Genomic DNA, 14,287 nt, shown 5'->3' with positions numbered 1-14,287 from the left:
ATATCACTCTATTATTAGTATTTTATTGTAACTAGATATTTTTGCCTACTTTATTATATTTTGTCTAATGATTTATGTGAGGTTAATGCTATCTTAATTAACTTTGTTCTCTTTAGAAAGTACCTAAAGTTTTAAGAATATAAAAAAAAGTAATAATTAAAAGTCTCAAAGTAACCAAAAAAAGAATATACGGTGATATTTGGTTGTGTTTACCTAATCAAATTATTCACATAACTATATAATTCACCCCCTCAAACATATCATTTTGGTAAATTACATAAAATTTTTCGTAAAACTTGGGTTCATTTTGAAAAAAAATGATCTTGTATAATACAGATTATTATTATTTTTTTTACTAACTCAATCTTTGTTTTAGGAATAAGCAAAGTTTATAAACTGTGTCTACATGTACAAAATCACTCTGTCAGAAGATGGCTTTTAATCAGCTCTGTACTTAGACAAAGGCCTGGGGATATTTGCAAAAATTTGAGAATTAAAATTGGAGAGTTGGCAAAGATTCTTGACTTCCATACAGTTCAGTTCTCCATTTGCACTTCATTTAACCCACAAGAGAAGGGCCCCTAGGGTGGAGTGGGGTGGGGGAAATAGACTAAGAAAGTAGGGCAAAGAGTCTCTCTATCCTTTTCTTCTATAAACAATTTGGATTCTTCGGAGTTTTCACACCAGCCTCCTTAGCAAATTCATTATGGAGTTTCACAATGAGAATGGCTTGGAAATCTCTATAGTACTCATTCTGTGCATAAAAATCAAAGGTCCTGAAAATGTATATGGTTTATAAAGAGTCACAGATGTTGTTGATGGAACAACTAGGATTAGAATCTTGTTCCCTTTTTACAATATTCCATGATTAAAAAGTGAGAAGCCTTTCAATAAATTGGCTGAAATAATCAGACTTTCTATAATGTGGGTGGTAGATTAAGATAAATGACCTAAAGGATACATTTCAAGGGATCATTATGCCTTTCTTAAAAAAATTATAACTTTGATATATCGAATAAAGCTTATGTCTTTTTATTTTGAAATGTATTTTGTATCTGATTCTAACTGCTCTCTGCTGACCACAATGAGCTACTGCACAACACTGTGAGTGATTGCTATGATGCTGGAGAATTGCATTTACTTTCACTTTCTGATTATGCAGGCCTGCATTGTGCACTAAACAGTGCAGAGTGATAATGCAGGCCAGTTGTCAGACTCAATGTGAACATGTCAGGTAGCCGCTGGCAGCTGATGACACATTGGAAAAGTTCAATGATTCCAGGACAAAGATGGGAGAAAAAAGCCAACGACCCACCCCTCTCCTGAAACTTGTAACTGATTTTTTTCTTGACCAATATATTTTGGTTCCCAAAACAGTTTGTGCCACATAATTATCCTTGTCAACATAGATTCATCAAATGCTGGAAAAATATATTCAAAACAATAAAGATATATTCAGAACAATAAAAATATATTTTTTTCTGCCAGTCAACATTGATTTGCCAGAAAAAAAATTATATTTATATATTTAAGTATATATGAATATGTGCATATCTTACACACATATATATATACATATAATTTATATGTATATATATTGTCATCTTATCTAATAAAAGAGTAATATGCAAATTGACCTTCACTCCAAGACACAAGATGGCCACCCCCATGTGGTCAAAGATAGCTGCCCCCATGTGCACACAAGATGGCCACCACAAGATGGCTTACAGGGGAGGGCAGTTGTGGGCAGTTATGGGTGACCAGGCCAGCAGAGGTGGGCAGTTGGGTGTGACCAGGCCGGCAGATGAGGGCAGTTGGGGGAGACCAGGCCAGCAAGTGAGGGCAGTTGGGGGTGACCAGGTTGGCAGATTAGGGCAGTTGAGGGAGACCAGGCCAGCAAGGGAGGGCAGTTGGGGAGGACCCAGGCCTACAGGAAGGGCAGTTGGTGGTGACCAGGCAAGCAGTGAGGGCAGTTAGGGGTGACTGGGCTGGCAGAGGAGGGCAGTTGAGGGAGACCAGGTCAGCAGGGGACGGCAGTTGGGGGGAACCAGGACTGCAGGGTAGGGCAGGTGGGGGGTCCAGACCTGCAGGGGAGAGCAGTTGTGGGGGACCAGGCCTATAGAGGAGGGCACTTGGGGGGGGTGAACCAGGCCTGAAGTGGAGGGCAGTTGGCGGGGGGGGACCAGGCCTACAGTGGAAGACAGTTGGGCGGGACCCAGGCCTGCAGGGGAGGGCAGTTGGTGGAGACAAGGTCTGCAGGGGAGGGCAGTTGTGGGCTATCAAGCCAGCAGGGAGGGCGGTTAGGGGTGACTGGGCCAGCAGAGGAGGGAAGTTGGGGGCAACCAGGCCAGCAGGAGAGGGCAGTTAAGGGTGACCAGGCCAGCAGGGAAGGGCAGTTAGAGGCAATCAGGCTGGCCAGGGAGCAGTTAGGTGTCGATCAGGCTGGCAGGGGAGTGGTTAGGGGGTGATCAGGCTGGCAGGCAGAAGAGGTTAGGGACAATCAGGCAGAGGCAGGTGAGTGGTTGGGAGCCAACAGTCCTGGATTGTGAGAGGGATGTCCCAGACTGGAGAGGGTGCAGGCTGGGCTGAGGGACCACCGCCCCCCCGCCCCCCCCCCCCGTGCACAAATTTTGTGTACTGGGCCTCTAGTCTATCTAATAATAGAGAAATATGCCAATTGTCTGGGACGCCGTCAAAGTAATGACCAGCAGGCTGCCTGGGGTGACCAGGCCGGCAAGGGGGTTAGTGAGGGACGCCTAAACCACTGAACAGCAGGCTGCATGGGGAAACCAGGCCAGCAGCGGGGGCAGTAAGGGTTGACCAGGCTGACAGGAAGCGCAGTTAGGGGCAACCAGTTTGGCAGGGAGGGTGCCGTTGGGGGGCGACCTGGCCAGCAGTGGGGGGCAGTTAGGGGCGACCAGGCTGGCAGGGGGGATCGGGCCTAAACTGGCAGTCGAACATCCCTCTCACAATCCGGGACTGCTGGCTCCTAACTGCTCACCTGCCTGTCTGCCTGATCACCCCTAACCGCCTCTGCGTGCCAGCCTGATTGCCCCTAACTGACCACCCTGCTGGCCTAGTCGCTCCTCACTGCCCCCCTGCCAGCCTAATAACCCCCAACTGCCCCCTCCCTGCCGGCCTGGTTGCTCCTAACTGCACCCCCACTGGCCTAGTCACCCCTTACTGCCACCCCTGCCAGCCTGGTCACCCCTAACTGCCCCGCCCACCATCCTGGTCACCCCCAACTGCCCCCATTGCCTGCCTAGTTGCCCCTCACTGCCCCCCTGCCAGCCTAATTGCCCCCAATTGCCCCCCCTTGCTGACCTGGTTGCCCCCAACTGCACGCCCCCCACAGGCCTGGTTGCCCGTAACTGCGCCCCCTGTTGGCCTGGTTGCCTTTTACTGCTCCCCCCTGCTGGCCTGGTCACCCCCAACTGCCTCCGCCCTGCCAGCCTGGTCACTCCACATAGCCCGCTGTTCAGATATTTGGTCGTCCCTCACTAACGCCCCTGCCATCCTGGTCGCCCCACGCAGCCTGCTTGTTCAGTCATTTGGTCATCCCTCACTAACCCCCCTGCCAGCCTGGTCATAGGTAGCCATCTTGTGAGGGTGTGAGGGTTAATTTGCATATTACCTCTTTATTATATAGGATATGTGTGTGTGTATGCATAGTACCTGATTCTATGATTCTTCAGGAATAAAATGAATGCAAAGCAAAATTCCTTATCAACATCTAACAGTACTTGACAATGGGACAGAAGTTTCAGCTGTATTCACTGTGACATTGCAATGACCTAACAGCTTGCTTTGCTGCAGTTTGCTGCTTTTTTTTTTTTTTTTTTTGGTTGTTCAAATGAAGATAACTTTCAATATTTCACTTGCTTGCATAATCTGGTGTCACATTCTAGACCATTAGCAGCTTTTCCACATATAAATTATTGGGCTATCACTTTGCAGAATCTGGTGTGCTGCTAATTTTATCACTGTGCTTCTTCCCAGCCTTCTCTTGGTGGCATTACTGTTACAGACCCATTAGAGGGAACAGAACTGCTGTTAGTGCACAATGTTAGTAATATATATTAGGAATCAGATTGCTAGAAGCATACATATTTAATGAAGCCAGCCTAAATACAAGGTTATAATGTTTAATAGCCTAAAAGAGGCAAAAATTATAGGAAATTATCTCCATGTTACTGGATGATAGAGTCCAAAATTAAGAAAATGAATCCCTTGCGGATTCACTGTAAAATAACATTTTCTAGATAATATTGGTATATTTGTCTTTTTATTTATTATAATTTTACTTTTCTGAATAATTGAAATTTTGAACTAAAACAAGGAAAGCATCATGCTTTTTATTTGCACGTTCTATGCCTTTATCATTAAAAATAGTATCTGAGAGCTAGACAGGGCTACTAAAAATAGGCAAACTAGGCAAACTAAATGTTATCTTTAAAAATGGATTTTATTTAACATTAAATACAAGTGATAATTTTAAATAAATAGCATTGCATTTTATAACCTGTAATATTGTGTTTGTCATTTGTACTTCTTTCTTCTTATTTTATATTTGGCACTAGATGTTATGGCATGCCTAGAATACGACTTTTTCTTTTTTCTCTGTTGTCACCCTGATGACAGATGGGCCTGGGTTGGCTTTCTGTTAACAAAACTTGAGCAAGCTTTATGCAGAAAGGCATTTGGGAATCCAGAATTTATTTGTACATCCTGCAGTATACGAAATTTGGGCTAATTTGTCTAGTGTCTAGAATAACTCCTTTTTTTCAAAGTAAGGACTGGATGGCAATTTAGTGAGGAATGCTGACCAATCATGACACAGCCAATGACAATTGCTGACTATCTCTGACTACCGCATTGCTGACCACTCTTGATATGGCTACCCCATTGTTTAATCCTCACTGGAAGATGTGTTTTATTGATTTTTAATGAGAGGAGAGAGAGGGGGGGTAGAGGAAGAGGCGGGGTAAATATTGATCTGAGAGAGAAACATCAATGAGTTGCCTTCCATATACACCCAACCTGAGATAAAACCCCACAATCTAGGTATGTGCCATGACTGGGAATCAAACCTAAAACCATTTGGTGTATGGGACGATGCTCTAACAAACTGAGTGAGCCACCTGGCCAGGGCAAGACAAACTTTTAACAAAATATTTTGTAACTGTAATTTAATTCAATCACCAGTGTATACATTTTAAAGCAAAGATGGTTGACATTTACATTATGATAAGAGCAACATTCAAATAAGCATTTACTTCTTCAAAGCCTTGAAAGAAAGCATTTTTATGTTTTTAATGGTTTACATTTTACCAATTTTCACTTATATCTACAGACAAGAAATATTTAGGGGTAAAACATAAATAAAAGGAAATGCCCAAAAAATGGATTATCTAAACGATTATGATGTGAGAAACAATTCTGAGAGTAATTTGTAGCTGAATAAAACAGCAGAATAAGAAGTATTACATATTAGATTGCTAGGATTGGGAAAATGGAAACAGAATGCAGTTGTATGACTGTTTATATATTTCCCACATGCAGGTTTGCCCAACACAGCTATTGAATTTACTTTTGTTATTGCTAGCCAGTTACTAACTACAGTGGTAATTCTTTCCTTTAAGATCTCCTCTACCCTTGCCTCACCTGAAAAAGTTCAATACAGTTCTTCACAGAAATAGACTGGGATGATCTGGCTAAACAAATGGTTAAGCCTTGAAATCACATTATAGGGAACACTGTATTAAATTAGGGATAAATGTTTCCCCAAATGATTTTCCTGTATTATGCCTGTAACTTTATTCTTCAAAACAATGATGAGAGAATAATTGCAATTTTAGAACAACTGAACTCTTTACTAAAGCTGAGAAGGCAAAACACATATTTTCTATAATGAGTTTGATGTCCAAAATCAACTAATTTGTTCTCATTTGGAAAGGTGCACTCATCTGTTCAGGAGCCAGAACTTGATGGAAGGCAAGTTTCAGAGTCCAAATTTCCTCCTTACTCTTTCATGTAAACTTCGTTTAATACTCACAACCTTTCTACAGCACCATTTTTTTTTTTCTGGGAACCCACAAGCGGCCTTCTTCGTCTAAATTTCTCCAAAAACTGAAACAGGAGAGAAGATGGGAGAGTTTTATAGAGTGAGCCCATTCATAATGTAAGGAAAGTGAATAAAGTCATAAAAGTAATAAACATCATATGCTGTTCTCCTTCATCTGATTCATTCTAAACTTGGAAATAGGTGTCACTTGTTTCCCTTCCATATTTCCACAACAGAAGACATTAAATCTTGCGTATCTGATCAAACCCCTAGCAAGGAAGGCGATAATAGATGCATAATCCATGCTCACTAGGTATATTTGCAAATAAAAGATATAAACTAATTAATGATGTTAACATCTTGTTAATGTTAATATAATAAATTGGCCATTTATTCAGATCTATGAATAGGTTATTCTACACAGCTGTGAGCTTACTATTTATTTTAAAAATATTTATTTATGTGTGTTTTTTTGTTTGTTTGTTTGTTTGTTTTAGAGAGAGAGTGGAAGGGAGGGAGAGAGACAGAGAAAAAGAAACATCGATATAAGAAAGATACATGGATTGATTGCCACACACACACACACACACACACACACACACACACGCACACACACACAAACAAACACCAGGGCAGTAATCAAGCTTGTAACCAAAGTATGTGCCCTTGACTGGAATCAAACTTAGGACCCTTCACTCTACCCACTGAGCCAAACTGGCTAGGGCAAAAAAAAAAAAAAAAAAATATATATATATATATATATATATATATATATATATATATATATAGAGAGAGAGAGAGAGAGAGAGAGAGAGAGAGAGAGAGAGCTTAATATGAGCCAATGTCCTGCATTATCTGTTCTAATGCTGTGGATAGATCATGAGCAAAACAATGTAGCTTTCCTCCCAGAGCTCTCCTTTCATGAATGAAAGCCAGGCAATTGCACACACACACAGTGTGGAAAGTTAGGTTAATGTTATGGAAAAAAAAAAAAAAAAAGTAAAGTAAGGGAAGGTAACAGATAATGTACAGGTTGAGGTGCTATAGATATTAATTAGGATAGTGAGAAAAGACCGCCTTGATAAGAACACAATTGGGTGCAGACTGAAGGGAGGGAGGAAGTGGGCCATGTGCCATCTGGTGAGGAGACAGACAAAAGGCTTTCCTGAGACAGGTTATGCTCAGTAGCTGGAGGATCAGCAAATGTGGCTGACAACGAAGTGAGGGTGGGGCTAACAGGAGATAAATTAGAGATTTGGAGGAAAGTTAAATTATGTAGGGCCTTGTAGACTTCAAGGTGAAATTTACTAAGGAGTAAGATGGGAAACCACTGGGAATGTAGAAACTGAGACTCAGTGAAATTAAGGTATTTTCTCAAGGTCATAAATCAAGAAAAGGCAAATGCAGGTCCATCTACATGGCCTGTGCACTCAACAAATATAACATGGATAAGAAGATGTTTAATCATTCCCATGCAAAACTGAAGTTGTTTAGGGGGAATGAATCATTTATTATGGTTTAATTTTCAGAGAAACATCTACAAAGAAAGAAGAACAGAGCCAAGCTTTGAAGGATGGTCAATATTTTTAAGAAAGAAAAAGAGAATATTGAGAAGAATGTGAATGAAATCACACTTCAGTTAAGATACTAGTTTAATTTCAATTTAATATCATTTTGAGTGTGGTAGGAAACATCTTAAGAAAACAAGGTAGGGGTTAGATAATCTATATATATAAAAGGCTAACATGCAAAGTGTCCTCTTGGGAGTTCAACTGGGAGACTGGGAGTTCGATCACTCCCTATGACCTGTGCTGACCACCAGGGGGTGGCGCAGAACAATGCAGGTGACCAGCGGTGGTGGTGGAGCACTGAGAGAATAGAGAATAAGAGGAGGCCGAGAGGCAAGTAGAACAGTGAGGTAGTTGCATGTGGGTGGCAAGGGAAGGAGGAGGTGGGGGGTCAGGGGGGCGGAGAGGTGGGGAGGCGGGGAATCTGATTGGCCCTGATCGCTGGCCAGGCCTAGGGACCCTACCCATGTGCGAATTTCATGCACTGGGCTTCTAGTAAAGATAAAACATTAGGCCAGGGGAAGGTCAGTGGGGAAAAAAAGGAGACATATGTACTACTATTTGCAATACTTTAAACAATAAAAAAAAAGATATAACATTAAAAACTCTTGACTTCATTCTCAAATCAGTGGGAACATATAAAATTGTGAATGAAGGGAAGATTGATTTGCTCAATTATAAAGATTTAGAAATTTTCAACTAGGAATAGTAAGAAAATTGAGTTGTTAGTAGTTAATTGGCTATAGCAATACAAAAGGAAGCAATGGACACAGGGGATAATTAGAAGAAACATTTGAAAGGAATTTATTAGCTGAACTGGGTATGAGAATTTTCTGCTTCCTAACATCTTCCATATATCATAATAGGGTTCTTCCTTAGACTCTCTTATTCCTAGTAGTGGTTCAAAATTTTCCCCAGCATGAGTTTTGAAATTTTTGACAATGTCTTTGTTCTTTTCTTTCCCCCTTTATCTTTTGCATTTAGTTTGGTGGCGGTGTAGCATGTGTATGTGCCATGTTTCTCATCTTTGTCCCTTTATTCCCCCACCAATGTTAGGATGCAGATACTGCTTTCTTCAATGGACACTTGGATGAATTTCTAACTTATTTCCTGCCATCACGTCTATGGGCCCATTCATTAGGGCTCCTTCATATAGCCCCATATTCTTTCCTAGTTGTTTCTACAATGAAATGTAAGCTCCTGCTCCAAAAGGCAATTGCTACACGAATAGGACACTTTAATTTTTTTAAATCTCTTTCTTTTGTTTTGCTTGTGCTCTCTCTCAGTTCGCTCTCTCCAAACCATGGAAGCGTGTGTATGCATAGTCGTCCCTATATACACACAGACAAACCATACCACTCTATTTCTATCAATTGCCCCATTAAAAATAGTTTATATTGTAAGGTCTTTCAACTATATATAAAGTACGTAGACTAGTATAATTTCATTTACTCAGTTTTTATAATCATCATATCATGGTCATTTTCTCTATCAGCTAAACCCATGCATCATTTCCCACATGACTCTCACCAAACCTCTGCTCATTATGTGTTCACTTGTTTCCTCTTCTCTCTGCATCTTTCTCCCTCTCTGATCACCCTATGCCATTTATCAACCTTTCAGGAATATGAGCCCCAGGCATAGAGCACTGGCATAGCTACAAACATGACTGCAGAAGACTTCTGACCCCTCCCCCCCGAGATATTTTGGTTAAAAAAAAAACAACACAAAAAGCTAAAACTACAAAGAGCCCCTAACAATTTACATAAAGGACCAAGAACTAGAAAAGATAATCTGTCAGGATCTGAGGTCATTTTAAACCACCTTTTCTCTCCATCTTTGTGTCTTGATCTGCAGCATCTTCATATAACTCATAATCACATTGTGTCAGTTCCTGAATTATTCTCTTCATTTCACTGATATACTTACTTCCTGTTTTCCCAGGCAGGCATTAATGGCCTGTATCTTTGGAGGATATACAGCCCTTGGTCCTCTCCTTCCATGACTTACTCATAGAGTTTTAGATTAGCTCTGCCTCATTTGTGAACAGCTATGGCCTGAATAGGGATAAAATGAATCAGCATGTTCAAAACCAGGTTGAGCATATTACTTTCTTTAACATACCTCCATGTGCCCTCTCATTGAAAGGAAATGATCTGCCCATTTCTGGTAATAAAAGGATGTGATAGCACCCTGTGATGTCTTAGGCTAGTGAGAGCACTGCTCTGCATATAGTTGTCACACACTAAATTAGTGAACACCCAGATTACAAAGAAATGAATAGGACAGAGAACACTGCTGAGACTCTATGAATCAAGACCCAAAATTGTAATTGTGACAGTGCAGGTTATGAGTTTAGCAATTTTGGGTGCGGTAACAAGACCTCTTGCTGCTCTACATTTGGGCATTTCCCTTCAATAAGTCATCCTCAGTCTAGAGTAAGGGAGCAGCAGGACAACAGCTCTATGTTAATTTAAAATTCTCCCACCACTGGTGAAGGTGTCGTTGAGGTCTTACTTGTCCCTATGGAATATCCAAAGTCACTCAAATCAATGGATAGAATTTCATTCTCATTGGGTTAATCCTTTGGAGCTGTAAACAGCCTTCTGATAACCAGAAATTGATCATGTGAAGTGCTTCCAAATGGTAGAGTTAATAACTGGATAAAAGTGTTTTGTTCTTACAAAGGATTTATCCTCCCGCTAGGAATGTCCATGCCTAGAATATGCTAAACATCAAGGCACATCTGGACCAAATTTGAGAGACTGAGCACCAGCAGATGTTCTACTTTGCTAACACATAGACCATAACATAAGTAAGAGAAAGACAAGAAAGCTGATTACACATGTCCAGCATAGCCTAATAATTGCAGTTTCATTAAGGAGCTATTAATTAATTCTGAAGTAATATTCTCTCTATTCTTATCTTTAACATTGGACTTCTGTACAGTCATTGTAGAATTTCTTTGATATCACTAATCACTAGCAATTCATATTTAAATGACTAAAACTTTTTTTTTGTTCCTATGGCATGAGTATCTGATACAGTGGTTTATAAGTAAAAGTGCTTTCTTTGGAAGTTCTCTTGGACTAGATAGCTATGTACCCTTTTAAAAATTATTTAATTTTTTAAGTTGTATAGGTGGTAAATAATGATGATTGTCCACTGATAAATACCCTGCCTGTGCATAATGAGCATTTTAGTTTTCAGAATATACCACCTCTGGAATTGGGTCTTCTGCATATTTTTTTGTGTGGAGTTCCAAGTAATAAAAATGGAAATTAATACTTACTGAACATTTAATCTGTTACTCACCCTTAAATATAGTTGCTTTTTAATACAAAAATGTTTATTTGTACTTGTTTTACAGATAAATATGCAAAATGTGCTGCACATTCATTCAAACTATTTTAAGTATCAAGGAACACTACTTCTAGAATGCCTATACTTCGGACTATTTTTGTGGAGCTTGAAATAATTATCTGAGCAACTATAAATTAATGAGTACATACCTTGAGCCACAAAGTTTATATATGGCTACTTATTTAAGCAAATAATGCAAGTGATTTTACATACAAAGCAACAAAGACTAGTAGAAGATAAATAATGTGCCCAAGAAATGAGATCTCTGTGCTACATATTTTAATTCTGCCTCACCAATTCCACTCCTCACTTTTATTTATTTTTTTGTTTTGCCTCCTTTCTGCCACAGGAAGCTACCACACTGTGTTGTCCTCCGACTTCTGGGTGGTATCAACCAATAGATGGCAGCAACATGCATAGCTGACAGAAAGAGAGAGAAACCTGGATGCTTATTTTCCTGCTTTATTCCTGTTAGTCTGAATTTTGGCTGTGGTTACATTTCTCTTCTGAAAACACAACTTCTGCTGGTCAACCTTCTATTAGTACCTATAGCTACTGGTTTCTGTGTTCTAGTAACAGTCCTCTTCTTGCTCTTTCAGACCTGGGTGGTGATGCTTTTTCTCCCTATTGACAATGGGATTATTACTATCCACACTTGGCTAACATAATACAACTAGCACAATAATAAATTAGCCATTTTATTGAATTGTATTAGATATATTCAATACCCTTCCTGAGGGTACATGTTGTTTTTTTCTAGAACTTTGGCTAATATAGACATTGTCACTATAATTGGCCTCAGGAAACAGAACATCAGAGTGAAATTCTGGTGTTGGATTACTCACACACTTGATGAGTACAATGATCATCTTCTTGCCAGGGGAAATGGGGCATAATGATCTGTGGAATATGGTGGCATTATGAGGGCAGGCAGAGGACAAGGTGTTCTGGAAGCAAATGGCCATGATTCAGAGTCACTATAGCTACAGCAATAAGTGCAATAAGCAAGGCATAGGCTGTCTAGTTCTGATGGACCTAGAGAGTACACACAGAGAAGTGGACAAATTGAAAAAAAAAATTGAATGTATGCCCAACCCAGGGCATCTGTAAAAACTTAGAGGACCACCAAGACAACCTGAATGATGGCCTTAATCTTCTGAAGCTACATGAAAGATTAGCTGAGAATTAAGCTCAGGTCCCAACTGCAATTCTCACAGAGTTGCAACATTGATGAATGTGATTCTTATACTAGAGTAAGAGAACTTAGAGGAGGAAGGGGATACTGAGATATAGGATGAGGACACATGAGCAGACAGAATCAAGGATAAGAACTTGTAGCCTCTAAATCTCCCTAAAGGGTTCTAGTCTACTAAATCAACTTCTCCCCCCTGAATAAAGGAAACAGTCTTCCTTGTCATGAAACTCTTGTACTGATTGTACCTGGAGCACTTGCCTGACCAGGGATGTCTCTTCTTACTTTGTTCTGTCTCCCAGAGCCACAATGAAAGTAATATTTCAATTGAGCCCAGAGAGAGACGTACCAGAGAAGTTCTCATCTGATAGAAATGTCTCTGTACACCAGAGGAGTGGCAGAGCATTTTCAATTTCAAGTGTCAGATAACTGGAAACATATTGAAGTGAATTTTGAGGGTGATAGACCAAGAAATATAAAAAAAAAAAATCTGTAGATGCACTTACCTGAAAGTAAGATTTCCATATATTTGCATGAGCAGTGAGGAGTGGCATGCATGCATTACTAGGTTAGTTAATAAGCCATTGTTATTATTTTCAGACAATGAGGTTTAATTGCCAGAGCTGCTAGGCACACTTTATGTCACCGGTTGGCCCGTGGGCCAAGTCTGGTCAGCCAGCTTGTTTTTGTAAATAAAAGTGTTATTGGAACACAGCCACACCCATATTAGGCATGGTCTGTGAATGCTTTTGCATGAAATTGGCAAAGTTATGTAGTTACAACAGAGAGCATATGGTCCACACACCCAAAATAGTTATTATCTGGTTCTTTACATAAAAAAAGTCTTCTGGCCCTTGTGCTAAAGGAAGGAATCAAAAGCTCTAGAAGGAAAGAATGTTGGAGTTTATTAGTTGTATACAACTGCTCAGTGACTCCTCTGGTTTCCCTACTATATCCCTGGCAAGACTTGGCAACGCCTTCTTTAACTTGAAGAAATGAGATAATGTCCCTCCTCCAAGGGCCATAGGTGGCATTGGATGAAGATGCAATCAAACTAGACTCAGTGGTTGAGCAAGGTTTTATGGGTTCTGTGGCTTCTATAATTTTGAAGTCCTTTAAATAAAATGTGCAATATTATGAATAAAAATAATGCAAAAATAATTATTGATTTAAAATGATAAAAATAATTACAACAAATGGATGTTTTAAAAGCTGTCAAATTAAACTAATTTACAAAATTGAAGAAAAGAACATTTAAAAAGCTAAGCTATTCATGATCAATTCTTAAGTACTTTTTTTTTCCTATTGGGAGAGGTTATTCTTAGTTTATTTTGCCTTTAGTTTGATTTTATTTTGCTGCATAAGATCTCTTCTTAGAACAGTGATTCCACATGGTAGAGGCCAGATGGCCACATTTCACTATCAGATAAGTTGTGCCTGATTATTATAATAAGCTTTAGGTATCTATGGTTATAGCCCATTCTCACAGATGTCAAGGATGATGCAGATGGGTAGCCCCTTTAGGTCCTTTTTGACAGACATAATTGAATAGTTCAAAATGTGTTGGGTCAAAATTATCTTGAGTTGCATTAGTGGGAATTGATGATGTTTTGCTCAGTTTCCAACATAAGTCAATTCACAAACCTAGTGCTCCTCTACTGATAGGAAACTCTGTTACCAAAGGAAGAACCCACATCACAGGCCACTTCTATATCTGAGAGTCTTCCTCTAAGTATTTTTCTCTAAATGAGCCTGTAGAAATTTACCAGAATTACTGTACTAGTAAAAGGGTAGTAACTAGAAATATTACACATATATATTGCCTCTCTTCTTACAATAATCTGCAGAAATCCCACCAAGAATCATTGCTCAGAATAGAAACTTATGGAAGTCAAGGGACAAATGTATTCTTGGACTAAGTCTATCTCCGAGGGGACCAATAGAACCACAAATCCATCTTGTGGTCATTGTCCAAATTTTAGAGTGTGAGGTGAGAGAATATATACTTAATAACAGACAGAATCTTCACATTGGTTACCAGATCTATAAAGAGTTATCATGTTAGGAAGGGTCAAGTGGAAGTACTTAAACTGTCTCCTC

The sequence above is a fragment of the Eptesicus fuscus genome, chromosome 8 (genome assembly GCF_027574615.1).
Source record: "Eptesicus fuscus isolate TK198812 chromosome 8, DD_ASM_mEF_20220401, whole genome shotgun sequence".
Lineage (NCBI taxonomy): Eukaryota > Metazoa > Chordata > Mammalia > Chiroptera > Vespertilionidae > Eptesicus > Eptesicus fuscus.
Note: the sequence above shows the minus strand (reverse complement) of the source record.